This window comes from Monodelphis domestica, chromosome 8, assembly GCF_027887165.1.
Source record: "Monodelphis domestica isolate mMonDom1 chromosome 8, mMonDom1.pri, whole genome shotgun sequence".
Taxonomy (NCBI): Eukaryota; Metazoa; Chordata; class Mammalia; order Didelphimorphia; family Didelphidae; genus Monodelphis; species Monodelphis domestica.
Genome location: NC_077234.1, coordinates 199443958 through 199464837, shown reverse-complemented (window position 1 = coordinate 199464837; position 20880 = coordinate 199443958). Strand labels below are relative to the sequence as shown.

The following is a 20880-nucleotide window of genomic DNA, read 5'->3' as shown; positions in this document are numbered from 1 at the left end:
TTTGTAGCTGTGATAACATTGAAGAAGCCTTGCTCTTACAGCTGCTACAGGTCTTTGTAGCTACCATCTGCTGAAACTCTCTGCCCCACTCCTGTTTCCCACCAGTGCTGCTGCTTTCAGGGAATTGTCATTACTCTTTTAGAGTGAGTTGGCCCAAGTTAACATGCTTGGAGGCTAGTCCACATGTTCTTAAGCTTATTAGTAAGCCAAAATGGTTTGGCTAGGTGGTCTACAGAAGGGCCACTTGGGAAGCTTAGAAGATCCTCCCAGAATCACTTCTCAATGGAAGGTCTCCAGGTCCTTTTTTCTAGCTGAATTAGGGTAAATGAATTCCAGTAACCTCTTTCCAACTTGATGATAATAATAGCTAACATTTAGATGTAGAGAAGGACCCCAAGGGTGTTCCTCGGGCCTGTGTGTAGGAGGAAGCTGATATTTTTGTGCTTTAGATGGAGGCAGAATAGATATCTTCTAGCCAATTCTCCCTCTTCCCACTTCTCTATACCATGCCACCTGCACCCATATACACCATTCTTTGCCTTTTCCCATTGGAAACTTGGACTCTGCTTCTGGGATTCTGGGTTCACCTATATTACCCAGAATCAATACTTTATGTCATTGTGGCCATCTCCACAATATGCTCTCAGGATATATGACACTTCCACCCATTTCTCATTTATGTGTGATATTGTCATTAAAATGTAAGATCCTAGAGGAATATTACTATAGTGCCTGGTTCAAAGTAAGTGCTTATGTATGAATGTATGTATGTCTCTCTTCCTTCAGAGACGCAGTGAAGGAAACATCAAAGGCAGTCCTAGGCCCAAAACAACGCAACCACCAGGACTGGTTTGACGAGAACAACACTGCTATTGAAGAGCCATTGAGCAAGAAGAACAAAGCCTTTATGGATTGGCAAAATAACCCAAACTCTGCTCCTAAAAAGGACAGACTCAAGTCTCTCCAAGCCACGGCGCAGCGTGAGATCAGGAAGATGCAAGACCGATGGTGGGAAAAAAAGGCAGAAGAAATCCAGCGGTTTGCTGATATGAAAAACTACAAACAATTTTTCAGTGCCCTCAAGACTGTCTATGGGCCATTAAAACCCACCACCACTCCCTTGCTATCCTCTAACAGTGACACTCTCATAAAAGATAAAAAAGGCATCAGCAACAGGTGGAAAGAACACTTCAGTCAGCTTCTCAACCGACCCTCTTCAGTCGACCAAAGCGCCCTTGACCAGATCCCCCAAAACCACACCATTGAACAACTTGATGTCCCTCCTTCAATAGAGGAAGTCCAAAAGGCCATTAAACAAATGAGTGCAGGCAAGGCACCCGGTAAATACGGGATCCCAACCGAGGTGTACAAGGCCTTAAATGGAAAGGTGCTCCAGGTATTCCATATAGTGCTGACCAGCATATGGGAAGAGGAAGACCTGCCCCCAGAACTCAGAGATGCCTCCATCATAGCCCTATACAAGAACAAAGGCTCACGAGCAGCCTGTGACAACTACAGAGGCATCTCACTACTCTCCACTGCTGGAAAGATCCTCGCCCGTGTTATACTCAACAGACTCCTGTCATCTGTTTCAGAGCAGAACCTGCCTGAATCACAATGTGGCTTCCGACCAGATCACAGCACCATCGACATGGTCTTCAGGGTGAGGCAAATGCAGGAAAAATGCCTTGAGCAGAACCTAAGTCTCTACATTGTCTTCATAGACCTGACAAAGGCGTTCGACAGTGAAAAGATACTGGAGTGGTTTGCCATTTCTTTCTCCAGCTCATTTTACAGATGAGGATACTGAGGCACACAGTTAAATCACTTGCCCAGAGCTACATAGCTAGTATGTGTCTGAATCTAGATTTGAACTCAGGTCTTCCTGACTGCAGGCCAGATGCTCTATCCATGCTATCCATTGTGTGTCATGTAGCTGCCCTATCCTTTTCTTAATACTGATTTTAGAAACCAGTTCTAAAGGCTCTCAACATTTCAGATGTTGAGATACATAACAGATAAATGGGATTTTATCAGCAGGGCAATATAACCAGGAGGGATATGAATAGATTCTGAGTTGTAAAGAGCTAATTTACAAATGAATTTTGGAAACATGTCAACTATTATTTAGAGAGTGATAGTCAACACTTTTGTAATCCATTATAAAGGAGAGACAGGATAATGTAATGAAGAAAGTTAGACTTACAGTCAAGAAAACTTGAATTTAGGGCCTGCCTCCAGTATCTTATGTGCTTATAGTAACAAGTTATAAAATTGATGAATAATATTCAATATTTATGACTTAAATTTTTTTTTCTTTATATAATCCAGATCAAGTCTCTCAATCTCATAGTGTCTAGGGAACTCTCTTGTTATAGTTGTTCTCAAACTTTTTAGCCTCCAGATCTCTTTATATAGTCATCCCTCAACATTTGAAACTTTCACATTTGTGATTTTGGGGTTTTTGAGGCTAGCCAATTAGAATTGGGAATTTTTGGAGATGTGCAGCATACTGCAGAAAATCAAAAAAGAGAAACATGTGTGAAGACAACTAAAAAAATTGAGCCATAAATACTGCATATTATTCATATATTTTATAATTTATTACTTTAAGTATACATATATAAACACTCTGTAAGCAGTTAAATTTTCAAAGTTTCAGTGCACTAAAGAATTATGGGCTATGCCCTCTCTTTGGGAATGACACCTCTTTGCTCCCTACTATTCACATTCAGTAATGTGATTTTAAAAGGGGAAAGGAAGAGGTGTTGAGAAATGTTTTCTATGGAAGACAGAATTTTAAATGGGACTAAAAGGAAGGCAGGGAAGCCAAGAGGTAGAGATATTGACAGAAAATGCCTGGAGTCAAGAGATGGAGTGTCTTGTTTGTGGAACATCTGGGAGACCATTTAAAAAAGATACTTGTGTATGTATATACACATATATGTATTTATGTACCCTAAGGTACATTTCTGAAAATCATGTAAAGATGATCACTTGTAAAAGACTTTGCTCAAGATGAGATTCAAGACAATGATCCAAGAAAATGCCAAAGGACCCATGATAAAAAATGCTAGCCACCTTCAGAGAGAACTGATGAACTCTGCAAATTTAAACATGTTTTAAAATTTTTCTTTTTCTTTTCTTTTTTGTGTTTTCTTTTGCAAGAAAATTTGGAACTCAAAATAAAAAAAATGTTAAATTTTTTTCATGTAATTGGGAAATATTTAATGAAATAAATAAAAATGCATTTAACATTAAAAAAATCCCCATTTAATTCTTCCTCTAGAGTTCTACATTTCTTTTGCCTTTTATGGTTGATACCTTAAGAAGATTGTCTATAATGGGTGCTTCCACTTTCTCTCCTCCCTCTTTTTAGCTAATTTGTGACTTCATCACCCCACAGAAACTGTTCTCTCCAAGGTTGCCATTATTCTCTTAGTCACAATCTTAATCCTCATTCTCCTTGACCTCTCAGCAGCCTTTGGCACTGTTGATAGCCTTTTTGTCTTGATACTCTTTTCTCTCTAGATTTTTGAGATAAGGTTGTCCCCTGGTTTTTTCCTCCCTACCAGACTACTCTTTCTCAGCCTCCTTTGCTGGATCCATATCTAGGTCCACCCCCTAACTACAATTGTTTCACAGACCTCTGACCTGGGCATTCTTCTCTTCTCTATTATTTCACTAGGTAATCTCATTAGCTTCCATTAATTACCTTCTCTACAATTCTCAGATCTACCTATTCTCCCCCAATCTTTCTCCTTTCCTCCAATCTTGCAACTACAATTGCTCTTTAAACTCAATAAATTTAAAAGGGATTCTTTTTTTTCTCATACTTTCCTCTTTTCTAAATTTCCTCATTATTGCCCAGTGTACCACCATTGCCCCAGGGTTCAGGTTCACAATCTAGGAATTATTTTCCACTCTTCACTCTTTCCCATTCCCCATGTCCAATCTATTGCCAAGGCCTCTCAATTTCACCTTTGTAATATCTCTCAAATATACCCCCTTCTCTCCTCAGATAAACACCAACATCTCATTTTCCTCACACTTGGACTAGTATAATACCCTTCCGGCTTCTCTGCCCAACTCTAATCTCTCTTCATCACAATTCAACCTCCATTCATCCCTTTAAATAATTTTCCGAAAGTACAGTTCCAATTTTGTAACCTCCCTACTCTATAAACTCAAGTGGTTCCCTATCACCTCTCATAGCTGGACTCTACCTTTCCAGCTTTCTTACCCCTGACTCTTGCTATGCTCTCTTTAATCCAGCCTCTTGGCTGTTCCACCAACAAAGCACTCTATCTCTTGACTCCAGGCATTTTCTCTGGCTGTCCCTCATGGCTGGAATGATCATGCACATCTCTGCCCTAGCTTCCCTGGCTTCCTTTAAGTCCCCTCTAAAATCCTGTCTTCCACAAAAAGTCTTTCTCATCGCCTCTTAATTCTAGTTTCCTCTTTGAATTATTTCCTCTTTATCCTGTATACAGCTTATTTGTTTGTGCTGTCTCCGTCATTAGGCTATGAGCTCTTTGAGGGCATGGATTATTTTTTTGCCTCTTTTTTTTTATCCCCAGGGCTTAGCACAGTGCTTGATACAGAGCACTTAATAAATGTTTATTGACTAACTGATTGTTTGGCTGACATGGGTATTGGAAGTCATTTCTCAGCAGCTTCCTATACTGAAGAAATCAGAGGAAAAAAATTTTGCTTGTGTATATATATTTATGTACCCTGAAGAAGTAATGTTCAAAATGTTTATTGTATCTATACATTTTTGAAAATAATACCATACAGAATATATTTTAAAAAATAAATTTTTATTGATACCTTTTGTATTCTACGTTACCTAAAATTTTCCAAATATACCTCTCTTTTCCCCTCAGTCATCTCATATAACAAAAAACCTACATTTTAATTGATTTTTTCCCATTAATGTCTCTACTCAAAGATAACTACCCTCAGAGAACCCTCCCCTAAAACAAAGGATTTCAATTAAGTAAAAAGTAATGATCTCTACCTCACATTAAACTTATGGCCTACCTCCTCTCTCCCAAGAATAGGAAGTTATATTTTACCTCTATTCCTCTAAGATTAGAATATTAATGTCTTTAAGTATTGGTTTTCTTAATGGTAAAGGGAAAATCGTCCTTTTGTTTCTGTTTATGCCATTCTATATATTAGTTTGTAGAAATATTCCCAAATTTCTTTGGATTTTTCACATTTGTCTTTTCTTAAACTGCAATAGTATTCCACTGCATCCATATACCATGATTTGTCCAGCTATACCTCAAATGACGAATACCCTCTTTGTTTACTACTGTCTCAAAAAAGCAGTGGTATAAATATTTTGATATATTTGGAACCTTTTCTTCTGTCCTTGGGGGTTGATGGGTTAGTAATACTATTACTGATCAGTAATAATGTTGTTGGCTTAAAAGGTTTGTAGGGTTTAGTATAAAGCACATGGATTTTTAAAAATCCAACAATTCTACAAACATTTACAAACATTCTATAAATAATTAAGAGTCTGTCATATGCAGAGAACTCACATATAAATGTCTATACTTCCATTTCATCCTACTCATCTTTAAACTAATATAGATTCCCCAAGGCCATTGTCTCAGACATTTTGCATAATTTGAAATCATGCTATTCAATCTGGAACCATGCCCAATGAGCCTAAAACTGTGTATACTCTTTGACTCAGTTATCTACTGCCATGTTTGTATCCTAAGAAGATCAAAGATGGAAAAGGATCAACTTATACAAAAATATTTGTAGGAACTCTTTTTGTAATGGCAAAAAAATTGGAAACTGAGGGAATGGTCCATTGATTAGGAAATGACTGAACAAGTTGTGGTATATGGTTGTAATGGAATACAATTGCATCATAAGCAATGATGAATGGAATGAAAACCTGGAAAGACTTATATGAACTGATGCAAAGTGAAATGAGCAGAATTAGGAGAGCTCCTGATACAGTAGTAGAAATATTATATGATGATTAAATGTGAGTGGCCAAATTATTATCAACAGTTTGAGGTTCTAAGATAACCTCCACTGATTCATGATGAAAAATGCTATCTACAGCCAAGGAGGGAGGGAGCATCTGAATAGAAAAATGACAAATAACAATTGTTAAAACTTGTTTCTATGTGTAATTGAAAACATTTTTGAATGTTTAAAAAAGTTAAAAAAAGAAATTAAGATATTGGCATTGTTGGTTCATTTTTTGATTCATTCAAATTCATGCCTCCAATGTCTTTGCACTCCTTTTCCCAATACTACTATAAAAGCTTAATTTTGTAGCTTGTATTTGAGAAATGCTTCCACCTTATGGAATTCTACTTTTTACCCATATTGCCATTGAACACAACCATATGGAAATCATTAATTTCAAATTCATAATTTCATATGGAAAATTCCATAAATTCCATAAGACTTTCAATCTTATTATACAACTTTATCTTCTACCTACTATCGTCTCCCTTTTTAAATTTTAAACCCTTTGCTTCTGTCTTAGAATCCATTCAAGACAAAAGAATGGTAAGCGCTAGCCAATTGAGGTTAAGTCACTTGTCCAGGGTCATGCCTTCAGCTTGGAAGTATCTGAGGCTAGATTCAAATCCAGGATCTCTCATTTTTAAGACTTTCTGCAAATCCACTGAGCCACGTAGCTGCCCTCAAATACATTTTTAGAATTATAAATGCATTCATATACTTGTATTTATTTATATACTTTATATTACTATAAGTGGATAATATAAATATACATATATAAATAATGGGATTTGCTATTATGCATGATTTTCAAATTACTCAAGGGTCTTAGAAAAATTGGTTGTATAAAACGAGATCTGACTGTACTATATACCCAGCACTATGTTAAGTGTTGTAGATATAAAAAAAGACAAGGAGCTCACAACCCAGTGCAAATATTCAGCAATACCATCTCACTCTTGACTGAAAGAGGTGGTGATTTTAAGAACTCTCTGACCTTATTATTTGTTAATTACAATGTCTTTTTGGTAAAAGAAAATACCAAATTCCTGGTTCTTTTATAATAGTGCCTATATATATTTCATTCAAGATTCTTTGGAAATTATAATAATAGAATTAACCTTGTAATAATAAATACCAGGAGAAGCATAAATGAAATAGATGCATATTTGTCATTGTAATAGAGGAGATCCAGATTGGAGTTTAAGATTCCAAGTGGATGTCAAGGCACTCTAGATACTTCTGTCTGCTTCAAGCTTGCTGGAAGAGATTTTTAATAATTCAAATGAATTTGGCCTATTCGACCACAAAAGGAAGGGCCAAATAGACGAAGACTCCGGATTTTGCCCAGATCTCAACATGTTTCTGAAAGGAGACTCTATTGAGCTATCCAAAAGTATATATATCTAGGACATTCCTAGATATACATACTGAATCCAGAGTTGAAGAAGAAGATGGAAGACTGGATTGTTTTTTGGAAATTGTAAAGCACTTTTCCTGAACCCAAGCTTCCCCCATCAGCAGTCAGTTTGCTGGTAATAAACAATTATTAAGTTCCTACTATGTGTCAGGCTCTATGCTAAGCCCTGAATCCTCAAAAAGAAGCAAAAGATGGTCCCTTTCTTCAGGGAGCTCACAGTTTAATGGGGGAGACAACAAGTAAACAAATATTTACAAATAAGCTATCATTGGGTTAAATAGGAAACAATTAAGAAAAGGAAGGCACTAGAATTAAGAAGGGCTGGGATGACTTCCTGTAGAGGATAAAGTTTTAGATGGAACTTGAAAGCATTGAGGAAAGCCAGGAGGCAGAGATGAGGATGGTGAGCATTACAGGAATGAGGGATAGCCAGAAAAAAATACTTGGATTAAGAGGTTGGATGTCTTGTTCAGAAACAGCAAAAACTCATCTTTTCTATACAATCATTTTATACATATTGCTGTATGTTGGTAAGACTTGCAACACCACCATCTCTGAGGACTAAATAGGTCAATGGAAAAATGCATGATGTCCTTTCTACTCTCCTGTTCTACATGAAAGCAGGCCATGAAACACCACTGAGAGTTCATTGATTGCTTTTCTTCCACAAATAATTCCTCTAATGCCATGATAATGCACACACAGGAAATAGATTCAGAATTTCCTTTTTCCATAGAAATCCACAATGATTTACCCTAGGGTTTTTGCTTTTTGTTTTGTTATATTTTATAATGGGACCTTAGAGTTTTCTCTCCAACCTCATAAATCAATATAAAGCCGTCTCTGTTTGAATGACATTATTAAATTTCTCTACCCACAAACAAATTGGTCCTATTTTCCTGACCCAACACTATTATTCATCTTACTTAGTGACATGTATTGAATTAAAAGAAGAGGACTGCCTGTTTCAAAAATGATTTTTAATTGAAAGGGACAGTGGTAGCCATGGCAATAACAAAAGCCCAAAGGAAATGGGTGGTAAAATCAGGAAAATGGTTCATTGCTCATAGGGTCCGGATGAATCAGGAAAGAAGCAGTGGTAAGTTATGGAGATGCAATACTGTGTTATAAGCATTCTTGTATTGAGATGTGTGCCATTTTGCCTTGAATTTATCATTTCACCTGTAACCTCATAAAACAAAAGTCTGTTAGATTTGCATTAATCTATCTGATCATTAGATGGAGCACATTATTTCAAAGACTGACAGGTGACGCTGGATGAGTAAAAAGAACAAAATAAAAAAAATTACACAGGGCACCCAAATCATCCCGGGCCACTAGTTGAAAAGCGTATGAAAAAGTCAGAAGGAGGAACATGGCTGTGTGTTTTGTGAAATTGTAGTTTTCGGGAATTTTAGCACCTGGATCAAATTCAGTTGAATGGAAGAGGGGATTTCAGAGTATAGTGTGAGACACTCAAGCTGAAGAGGTCAGCATATGTGACTAAAGTCAGGATTTTGGGGTCCAGTGGAGAAACAATCTCTCCTCATTAAATGTGGGGGCACTGGCTTCATGGTGTGGAAAATGGGCCTTGGAAGAAGAGAATGACATCTTTGAGCCCATAAGGCCTGGAAATGGGCAACATATTGGGAACTACAGGTAAAATTGGGAGAAATAGAGCCAGAGGAAGACCAGCATCAACAAAGGACTGCCATGGGAATGTTTGCACCCTGGGACAAAACCCTAATTACCCTATGTTCATTATGACTCTCTCTGGAACATTCTACAAAAGTAGAAAAATAGGGAACAAAGTATCCAAGGAAGGAAATAGGAGATAGGAAAAAACAACAAGCCCATAGCAATAAAGTCAGAATCTTAATTTTGATGTAACAAAGCAAGTTAAGATGTTCAGATACCAGATCAAAATTTTGCACTTACCACATTATCATACAAATATATTTTTTATGTGGTTATAAATGTTGGTCAATCATTTGAAGGTCTGTAAAGAGATCCTTCTACCATCTTAAATGATACCTAAGAGGTATTATTAACACTGTTCAAATCAGGGTAAATGTGTTAGGAAGAGCTGTTTAAAGTATGGAAGGATATTTTATTAAATCATTATGTAAATAAGTAAGGCAGAACTTAAAAAAACTATGTTGTTTTCAGAGGAAGATTATTTTAAGGGACTATTGAGAAGACACAACAACTACTTTTGCCTCTCAGTTTTAAATATTTATATTATTTCCCCTCCTCCAGCCTTTCTCCTCTCTTCCTATCTGTATTATTGTTGGCAAAATTTAGATGCTATACTCAACTCACTTTCTCTCATTTCCTATAGCTAATCTCTTGCCAAGTCCTGTTGATTAGATCTTTGAAACACCTGTACGACCCATTCCTCCCTCCAAAATTGCCACTACCCCATGCAGGTTCATATCACCACATACTTAGACTATTTCAATAGCCTTCTGGATCATTTCCCTGCCTCAAGTATTTTTCTGTTCCAGCCCATACTTCACTCAACTGTCAAACTAACCTTTCTAAAGTGTGTGTCTGAGAACGTCATCAGTATCTCCCTCTCTTCACTTGTACCATTTAATAAGCTTCAGTGGTTCCCTATCAACTCTAGGACTTCAATAAAATCCCCTGGAAGGTGTTTAAAAACTCTTCCTAAGTTGAGACCTTCCTTCTTTTCTCCTTTTCAGAATTATACATCCATTTTATACCTCAAGATTCAGCAACCCTAGTTTCTTTGCCATTCCTTCCACAAGATCTCTGACCTCTGGGCACTTTTACTCTTGGAACTTTTACTGCCTAGAATTTTAGGTCTTTTCACCTTTTGCCATCTGATTTTCCTGGATTTCTTTAAGTCTCAGGAAAAATTTCACCTTCTTCAAGAAGCCTTTCCCAATCACTCTTAAATACAGTTCTAGTAAGATAGCCTCTATTGTGCCAAGTTCAAAAAAAGGTTATCTTCAGAAAATTGGCTCTGATGCATTGATTTTTTTTAGACCAGAGCAATTCATGAAGACCATCTCCCAAGGTGTAGGGAGCCGGTGTCTGTTATCTGTGGAGTTACTCCTCCCACTGACGAAATGGATTCTTCAAATATGAAAGCAATTTTGTTAGTTAAAAAAGATGACAGAATTACACGAGTGAGGTAGAAGAGATAAAAGAGAGTCCACATAGAAAGCAATTCTAAAAGATACATACACTACTGTCAAGGAGATTAAACATGAATGATGAAAAGAGAATTGGTTCCAGATTGCATCTGCTTAGAGTCTGATCTTATGCCATGAAACATATATCACATTTCAGATGGCTAGAAGCTTTAGCCAAGGGCACACTTTTTACATTTCTCAGGGTGCATTTATTTATTCTTCACGGGCTCTAGATTCAACAGTAATAGAAAATTTAATACAATCTAAATTGAATTATACTGAAATAAATCCTCACAAATTTAAGAACTGGAAGGAAGCATGGCATAGTGGGTAGCAGGCTGGACTTTGAATTAGAAAGATTTGAGTCTATGAATTTCAAACTCTGAACTTTGGCTAAGAAAGACTTTTGACACACTATCCTGGTTGTGTGTCTGGGGATGAGTCATTAACTTTTCATTGCTCCATGGAACTGTTTTAAGACTAGAAATTGAAGCCAAAATGTTGACCTGCATTGGTAGAGAGAAAATCATTTACCATTCAAACTTGTGTAGTTTTTTTTGGAAATTCTCAAATAATTGATGACAGGAAGAGAATATATACTGGTCATGTGACAAATTTGAGAAATGCCAATTAGGGCATTCCATTCAAATCCATGTAATTCTTTTTTTTTTAACCCTTACCTTCCATCTTAGAATCAATACAATGGTGATTCTAAGGCAGAAGAGTGGTTTAAATGGGGGTTAAGTGACTTGCCCAGAGTCACACAGCTAAGAAGTGTCTGAGGGCCAGATTTGAACCCAGGATCTCTCCTCTCTGGGCCTAACTCTCAATCCACTGAGGCACCCAGCTGTCCCCCACATAATTCTTTTTTTTTTTTTTTAGTTTCATAATTTGATGTAATCTGATGTAATCTGGTGTCTGTAAATCCATTTTTAATACATTTTAATATACTTTATTTTCTTTACAATCTTTCATATTTTTGTGCATTAATCATTCTTCAATAAGGTTCAGACTAAAGAGTCCTTTACACACTCAAACACCGAATGAAAACATGGATCGAAAGGATATGGTTCGTGATGTAGACTAAATGATCATCCTAGTGTAAACATCAACAACATGGAAATAAGTTCTGATGAAGGACAGATGTAACAGCCAGTGGAATTGCGTGTCAGCTGGAAGGGTGGGTGGAGGGGAGAGAGGAAAATAATGTGATTGCAACCGAGGAATAATGTTCTAGATTGACTAAATAAATTAATTTAATTTTTAAAACAAGGAATGTTCTTTGTTTTCAGGCCCTTGGTCAATCATCTTCGTCATCTTCACCTCTTTGTTGGTCTTAGGCTTGAAGATTTAAGTGAATGAATTTCTAAGGAATGGTTGGGTTATCCATGGAGCAAATGACAAGAGATCTTGAGGGGCTACCTTTATTTTGAAAGCAAGGAGAGAAGAAAGACCTAAAAGGTCCTTTGAAGGCAATAGCTGACATGCTGCAGATAAGTAATGCATCTGTAACATTGTAGAATGATATATGTCCATTTTCATAATCCAGGAAAATGCCAATCCTTTGTATGGGTTTCTTTATATGAAAGTTAGCCTCAATGTGTGTGACTGAGAGGTAGAATTTCTCTCTTTCTTTGAAGGCTTTCAGGCCAATTACTTCTCCAGGTATTAGTGGAGAGTTTCCTTTTCTATTAATAGAGCTTTTACAGATCCCCACTTCCCACTGGATCATGTCTCCTGTCTCCACTTCCCAGTAGTGTATACCTGAAGTGAAACTTTGAATGCCCAACACAGTGGCAGAAAAGTTAAATCTCTCTGGGTTGTCAGGTACATCCTGGGGGATCAATGAGTGCTTTAAGCTCTTAAGCTCAGAAGACACAATGAGATGGGGATTGGCTGTTTCAGGATCCAACTTTATGTCCCTGTGGTAGGTCATCATCATTTCCCTCAGGCCAGTGATGTGGCACATTGTCCATTTAGGCAAATTGAGTTTTGGATATTGAAGTAATAGTGCTTCACTCTTATTCAACATGTCTTTTGCATCCTGGATTGTGTTAAAATCTAGCTTCTCAGCATTATGAATGTCTAGTTTTATGGCCATTGTTTGTAGGTCTTGAACTTGTTCAGACAGCTTCCATTCATTCTCCTTAAATTTCTCCAAGTTCTTTTGTTCTTTCTTATCCAGCCTAAGTAGGTGCTGCTCTTCTTCTCTCCAAGGTATTCTCAGCAGCCATTTCCAAGGGAAAGACTTGGTGTTACATGTGTTGCAAGAATGACAAAATAGTTGCCAACAGACTAGAAGAGTTTCTGTTCTTCTTTGTATTTGTCACAGGTGGTTAGGCTGCTGATCTTCAAAAGAGATTCACTTGGTGGTTGAGACAGAGTAGACATCCTGGGACTGGACTCTTGGATCTTTATTAGACCTTTGAAAAAAAGCCCCCCACATAATTCTTAAGAAAGAATTTGGTTGAAGATCTCATCTGGAGCAAGAGTCTAATAGCTTTACTTAAAAAAACCCCAAGAAAACCTACTCTTCAGTTTTCCTCCTGAAACATCTGGCTTTGGGGAAAAAAAGAGTTCATCTAATTGTAATTATTGAGATCTGACAGGAAATATTACTTAATAGTGATAGAATTTGTCTATTTCAACATTTTACAATAAAGAAAGATATAGTCTGTGGAAAATTTTTTAATCTAATTTTTTAATGGAAAGTGTTTTGGGGGAAAGCAGGAAAAAAAATCCCCCTTTATATGAAATCTGGTGGTAGATCAAAATATAAATTCTTCTGTTCATGTTTCATAGGCAATCTCTTCAGTAAGTGGACCTGGCCCTTGTCTTTCCTTTCTGATGGTCTCAAAGCATGGAGCCTGAAGACAGATTTTTTTTTTTAATAAGTGGGACTTTGGTGTAGTAGAATAAGTATTGAGCTGAGAATTGGGAGATTTAGGGGCACTTAGTCCCTGTTTAGCTACCTGTTCACTATGTGATCTTTACCAAGTCTTTTGGTCATTTTGGTGATTCAGAGGAGACAATGCTAGACTTGGAATCACAGAGACTCGAGTTTAAATTCTGCCTCAGATACTTAGCTGGGTGACCTTTTGCAAACCATCGACCCTCTTCTAGCCTCAGTTTTTTTTCCCCTATAAAATAGGGATAACAGCATCTCCCTTACAAGGTTGTTGTGAAGTAATGCTATTCAAAGCATTTGCAAACCTTAAAGTGCTAAATAAAAGCAAGTTATCATTATTAATAAAATAAAGGATTCTGCCAAGGAGAGCAAAGAAACATGTACAAAAGATTGTATATACAAATATGTACAAAAGTATTGATAGCAGTTCTTTTTGTGGTGGCAAAGAACTGAAAGTTAAAGGTGTATCCATCAATTGGAAAATGACAAAACAAATAATGGCATAGGAATGTGAATGGAATACTATTGCCTTGTTTTTAAAAATGAAATGGTAATTTTTTCCCAAATTACATGTGAAAATTTCCCGACATTTAAAAAATAATTTTGAGTTTTAAATTCTTTCCCCTACCATGGTAAACAATCTAAAACATTTTTCTCTATTAATTCTTTTGTGGAAGGAAAATCAAACATAAAACAATTAAGAAAGAAAGTGAAAAAAGTTTGTTTTAGTCTGAATTTAAACTCTGTCAATTCTTGGGAAGTGGAAGCAGATGGCTTTTTTTTTTTTATCATGAATCCTTTGGGATTGTTTTGGCTCTCTGAACTGCTGAAAATAGATAAGCTATTCAGGGTTTTTTTTTTTTTTAATCACACAGTATTCCTATCACTGTGTACAATGTTCTCCTGCTTCTGCTTACTTCACACTGCTTCAATTCATATAAATCTTTCCAGGTTTTTCTGAGCTCCTCTTGTTCATTTCTCACAGCACAAATGTATTCTACATCTGTTACAATCTTATACTGTAACTTAGTCATTTCCCAAGTTTTGGGTATCCCCTCACTTTCCAATTCTTTGCTCTCACAAAAAGAGTTGCTTTAAATATTTTTATACATATAGGTCCTTCCCTTTATGTTTTTTATCCTTTTGGGATACAAATGTAGTAATGGTATTTCTAGGTCAAAGGGAAATACTACTGCCTTATTAGAAATGAAGAAAGACTGTATCAGAGAAATCGAGGAAGACTTGGATGAACTGATACAGGTGAAGTGAACAGAATGAGGAGAATGATTTATACTGTAACATCAACGTTATAAAAAATGAACTATTTTTAAAGAGTTAAGAACACTGATCAATTCAATGACCAATAGTGATTAACGGGCTGTTTTTGAAGAATACTACCCACCTTCTGATAGAGAAGTGATAGAGATATACAGAATAAGAGATATTTTGGATGTGGATAATAGGGGGCTTTGTTTTACTTGACCATGTTTATTTTTTTAAATGAGGATGTTTTTCTTCTTTTTTTTCCTTTTCTTTCTCTCTTTTTTAAAAGAGAGGAATAGAATGTGGGAGGGAGAAAAAAAATAAATGCTTTGTGATTAAAAAATTAATTTAAAAACAAAATAAGAAAGTTACATTATATAACCTTGTAAGGTTCCTCCCAACCCTCAAACTCTATGAATCCCAGGGACTCTGATGAAATGAGCCATTATATAGTACTGGGGTACTGGGGTAATTTCAATAATGGTAGTTATTAAGGAAACGTACATTGTGAATATATTTTGATTATATTAATATTAACTTCAGATTAAAATCATTCAAGGGCCCTTCAGTCAAAATGCTATTCAAACAAAAGAATCTTGCAGTTCCCTGAAGATTCTCTCAAAAGGCTGTGAACTTGAATTCTAGAGTTAAAGTTTGAAGTATTCATAATTGAAGCATTTGCCACTTCGGTGAAATTTCTCACATGGGATCCTCTTTCTCAAAGAATATTTATTAAATTTCTGCAGGGCAGATATTATTTCTAGCCTGAGCCAAGGAAACTAAATTGGTGAGTAGAAAGAGAAGCTGATTGTTAATACTTTTATGCTGTAAAAAATTTTGACCTTTTGGATTAAGCCAATAAACACATTCCCATGCAAACTTCATTATGATAAACTGAGGGAAGAAATCATGTTACCAAAGAGTAACAGAAAAAAAAAGAAGAGTAAAGTTGATTTAAAATAAATTTAAAGGAAAAATTGTTTATGAACTTAAATTCTTTCATTTGAATAAAATATGAATTTTTGACTGCTTGAGCTTGATTAAGTTCTATTACAGCACACTACCCTAGACTCAGTGTTGAATTGAATGGCATTTACCCGTATTTACAGAAACTTTTACCTTTAATTTATTTTCTTAAATATATTGAGCAGGAAGCTTAGGCTGATAGGTCTCACTACTGGAAAGAGATGGGGTTAATGGATTGCTTGGGAGTGGTGGTTACAAGCTTCAGACTAATGGGTGTCTACACTAAGTCTGGCATCAATAAAGTGAGTTCACAGGAGTGGGGTGACAGGAGAAAAAGCAAGCTCCATAAGGAGGAGTGAAACAGCTCAGATTGGAAATGGAGCAGATTAAAGATTCCTTTCTAATCAGCAGTAGGATTAGGCTAGTGAGGGATCATTGTATTTTTGATCTAGTTGAGATAAGGTGAACCAATTAAAAATATATATATTGTATATGCATATAATATATATCTCAATCATTTTATTTGGATACAACAGTCAATTTCCAATACACTCCATTACCAAGGGCATTCCTCCCAAATAGTTATTTTGACAGAGAAATGCACCCCTTAACTCTGATAACATAGTACTAGCATGGGCTGCCATATTTGATCAGAGTTTTATTGCTTCTTATTGTCAACTCTATTTATATTGTTGTAATCATTGTGTATATTGCTTCTTTGGTTCATCTTTCTTCACTCTGTATCACTTAATACAAATTCTATGTTTCTCTAAATTCTTTATATTTGTCATTCCTTACCATGCAGCAATATTCTCTTACATTCATAATATGTAGATGAAACACACTTTTGAACATAAACTCATTTCCTCAACTTTTGCTATTGATTCAACAAGAAAAGGTGGCAGAACAGAAGTGGTGAAACTCATAAAAATAACCAAAAGAGTCTGGGGATGATTAGATATTATAATTCTTTGTGAGAGACACATCCTTAGTCTGATAGCTATGATCTCACTTATAGAGACATTTCTGCCAATATATAGGTAATTTTAGGGTTGTGACTAAAATCTCAATTAATTTTGGTCGCCAGAGGAAATCCCAAATAAAATACCTAAGTCAGTTGGAAATTTATGGTGATTTTAATTAATATAGAGGGAAGGAATTAAGGAGAAGAGAGAGGAGGGCATAGGATTTCTCTCACCTGGCCTGTGCCAGGGGAAGTTCAAAGACCTCCACCATGAGGTCTCTGAAGAAGATTAGAGGCTTTCTAAGAGGATAATGTTTGGAAGGTAAAGGAGAAAGGAATCAGCCTAAACTCTGAGAGAGCTCAGTTAAGATACCTCACCTGAACTAGGCTACTCAGCTTCCTCTAGTATGGTATCAAGGAAAACTCATCACTAAACCTGGACAATAGCAGCCGCCACCCAAGATGCCAAAATGCTCAGCACTCTCCGCCGCCAAAGAGGCCAGAGAGAGGAAATGATGCAAAATATATAGATGGTCTTTACATCACTTTCCTGCATCTCACATGTACCAATGGTATCTTAAACTTGACTTAGGACAGCCCAGGGTCTGTCAGTTGTTTCTGATTTGTCTTTTGCTAGCACATGTCTGTCATTGGCCATCCTCCTAAATACTTAATCCTTAAGTATGGATGTAGACATTCCTGTTTTTGTTAGACTAAGTAGGGTGGAGTAATCTAAAGTTCACAATACCCCATGATGATGATTGGGAGACTGGTCTCCACAATTGATCACTAAACATAATCATCCTGCACCTCCAAATTTCCTAACTGCAGGTGCATACTTTCTAAGTTCACCTTCTAAGAGGAAACTACAATAGTTATATAGAAGAGGGAAATAGAAGAAAGACAGACAGCAAAACCAATGTTTGTTGAGCGCATTGACAAAAACCAATTAGGGGGGCAGTCCCCTTTTGGCATAGGAGTATACATTCAAATAAATGTTCAATCAAACCTCAGTTTAATCAACCACACCCAAAGTTTGTTCTGGATCTTCTTGATGTAGTGTAGGTTTTCTGGCATCTTTCTGCAACAGTTCATTCTCTGGATTTAGGAGTTAGCAAGTTTCTTCCTTGAAGATCTTTTCTCAAACAAAATTTCAAAATCTTGGAATTTTATTAAAATGCAATCCCCCCTGAAGTGGGTGTTAAGAAACATCCAGTTCACCTCAGGATGCATGGTTGAGTTATGGGGTTGTATGAGTCAATTATCAAAAGAAGAGGAAAAAAACCCCAAACCAAAAACATAAAGAAAAAATGGAAGAAAGTTAAACTTTTGGGACAAAGAAAAAAAATTCAGAATCAGAATCAAAATATCAAAATCTATGTATATAAAATGTTGAGTAAATAAGAATAAATTCATAATAGGCCCTTGTATAGTTCCAATTTAAAGTAATTTCTATCCCACAAGTCTGTAGGACAGAATGAAGTAATATTTCACTTACCCATTTGCAGCCAAGACTACAAGAAGTTGCCATACTCTAAGAAGAAAAAGAACTAGAATTTTATTTTGATAGGGAAGTGTCATTCCCTGGTCTGATTTTTGTCATTCTCAGGGATATGGGGAGCCAGGATGACAGTCAAATTTGGTATTTGTCTGAGTACTTCACAAAGAGTATAGATACAAGGAAGTCCTATGACTTAACATATGTCAAGTGTCGCAATCTCGAGTCTCACACTAGTTTTTTTACCTGTGTGCTCCATTTGGCACTACTCAGGTTAAGTCTGTGCTCCTTGTTTTTATCCCATTTCCTAGAATCAGACACAAACACTAATCACAGTCCCATAACATTTTAATCAATAAATGGCAGGTTCCCACAGTTTAACGCTTTTGGGTTTGCATTGATATTATAGCAAGTATATCTATATCTATATCTTGTAAAGATTAAAATTTAGGGGAGACTGAGGCAGGTAGAAATTAGTTTCTCTCTGCAAGGAGTATTATATTTTTTAGAGGTTTATTAAAGTTAAGGATTAAAGAAAATAGAGGATAAGAAAAATGTGCCTAGGCCACAGAGGCCTAGACAAGACCTCACCTACATTATGGAAAGAGCCACATCTGCCCCAAAATGAAAGTCCAAGAGCCTGCCCGCCTACGGGGAAGACCCTTTAAATAAAATTTTGCTCTCGTCCCAGGTGAGAATTCATTGAGATTAGAGGGCATTCTGGGAGCTAGCAAGGACTTCTGGGGAATGGAGTCCAGAGTTCAAATCTCAATTTTACAATCTATATATATTAAACTTATATTACTGCAGAAAAAATAATATTAATTGTATGTACCTTTAGTATAAGAAATGAGAAAAAAAGGAAAAAAATTCAAATATTCTAATAAAAATAAAAGGAAAGCAATAATAAAAATAAGGGGGAAAAGAAAAAATCAGGAATTCAATGTGTTCTCGAAAAACAGCATCCACTTGTCAATGGATTATTATCTTCAATGCATGTGACAGGATACAGTCAATCAGTCTCAACAGAAGATGCTCTCTTTACATGTGAGCAATGAATCCAAGAGTCCTTCTCTCCAATCTTTATAGATGTTGGAGTAGTTAATATTTGGAATGGCCCTTCCCAGGAAGGCTACATTGTTCTAGTACGCTGGAAATTCTTAATATACACCTTGTTTCCTGGGTTCAGGTCATGAAGTGAAAAGTGTAGTGATCCGACTTGTACTACAGCTCTGGATTCATGGAGTTCACGCAGTTTGTGCTGTAATTCCTGTATATAGGAAGAAATAGTAGATCCCAACCCATGTAGTTTTTCCCCTTCCATATAATATTTGTCCATGAATTTCCATAAAAGTACAGAGTAGCTGTCTACTACCTTGGTGCTTGTTGAATATTTTGTGGACTCCAGTATAATTCTTGGACTGTCCATCAAGTTATCCTTTGCTATCACTGCATGACTAGCTCACCTTCTTTCCCAACCATGTGTTCTTTTTCTTTTTAACTCTTACCTTCTGTTTTGGTTCTTTGTATTGGTTCCAAGGCAGGAGGGTGGTAAAGGCTAGGCAATGGGGGTTAAGGAATTTGCCCAGAGTCATATAGCTGGGAAGTGTCTGAGGTCATATTTGAACCCAGGACCTCCTGTATCTAGGCCTGGCACTCTAACCTCTGAGACACCTAATTGCTGCCCCCTGTCACTGACATTTTTAGTTCTTTGAAGATCATTATGATCCATGTTTTGTAGTGATATAACATCACCTGGGGAATATTGGTGTTGAAAAATAGGGGTTTTGGGGGAATGGAAGCAACTTGCCATTGTTGAAAGTATTGTACAATTTATCAAATATAACTTGCTCTTCTCCTCCTATTCAGCTCATTGTCCATCTGCAATTCTTGACCAAAGTAAGGATGGCTAGACAAACTACTCAACTGTATGCCAAAAATTAGGCAATGCAGCCCCTTCATTTGCTTTTTTTCTGCAGAAAATGTTTGGCTAATTTTTTTTTGAATGGCAGTACATAGTGGGGGAAGGGAGCAACCACAATAGTCTAACTGCATACAGATGAGTCAGAAAATTCCCATATTAAGAATCAATTACCTATAATAGTAGGTATTTTTTACTTTTATTTAGCCATTTTTCATTTGTGTCCAATTCTTTGCGACACCACTTGAGGTTTTCCTAGCAAATATACTGGAGTGGTTTGGCATTTCCTTTTCCAGTTCATTTTGCAGCGGAGAAAACTGAGGCAAACAGGTTTAAGAGACTTTCTTGGAGTTACATAGCTAGGAAGTGTCAGAGGCCTGATTTGACCTCCGGAAGATGAGTCTTTCTGACTCTAGGCTTAGCAGTCTATCCACTGTATTTCCTTCAAATATTCAATTAAAAAAATTTTTTTTTGTTTTTTTTCAGTTCTTGCCCCAACTGACTTCTGACTCTTCTGGAATGAGTAAGGCTCTACCTTACAACCTGCTCTCTTGGAATCCCTCAACTCAAATCATAACATTCTGGTATTCCAAGATGCTGGTGCTTTCTCACCTCTAAAGTAATTTTCCCATCTACCCTATATGCACCTTTTTATTTATCTATCTATCTATTTGTTTATTTATTTATTAATTCATTTATTTATTTATTTATTTAATTTTTAAACATTATTTTATTTGGTCGTTTTCATACATTATTCACTGGAAACAAAGATC

General features: G+C 36.4%; 1 protein-coding gene across 1 annotated transcript in view; it reads right to left on the bottom strand.

The window, feature by feature from the left end:
• Positions 1 to 20880, bottom strand: part of CREG2 (cellular repressor of E1A stimulated genes 2) — a 70195-nt gene that overhangs the window by 23107 nt on the left and 26208 nt on the right. The gene's annotated exons all lie outside the window — the stretch shown is intronic.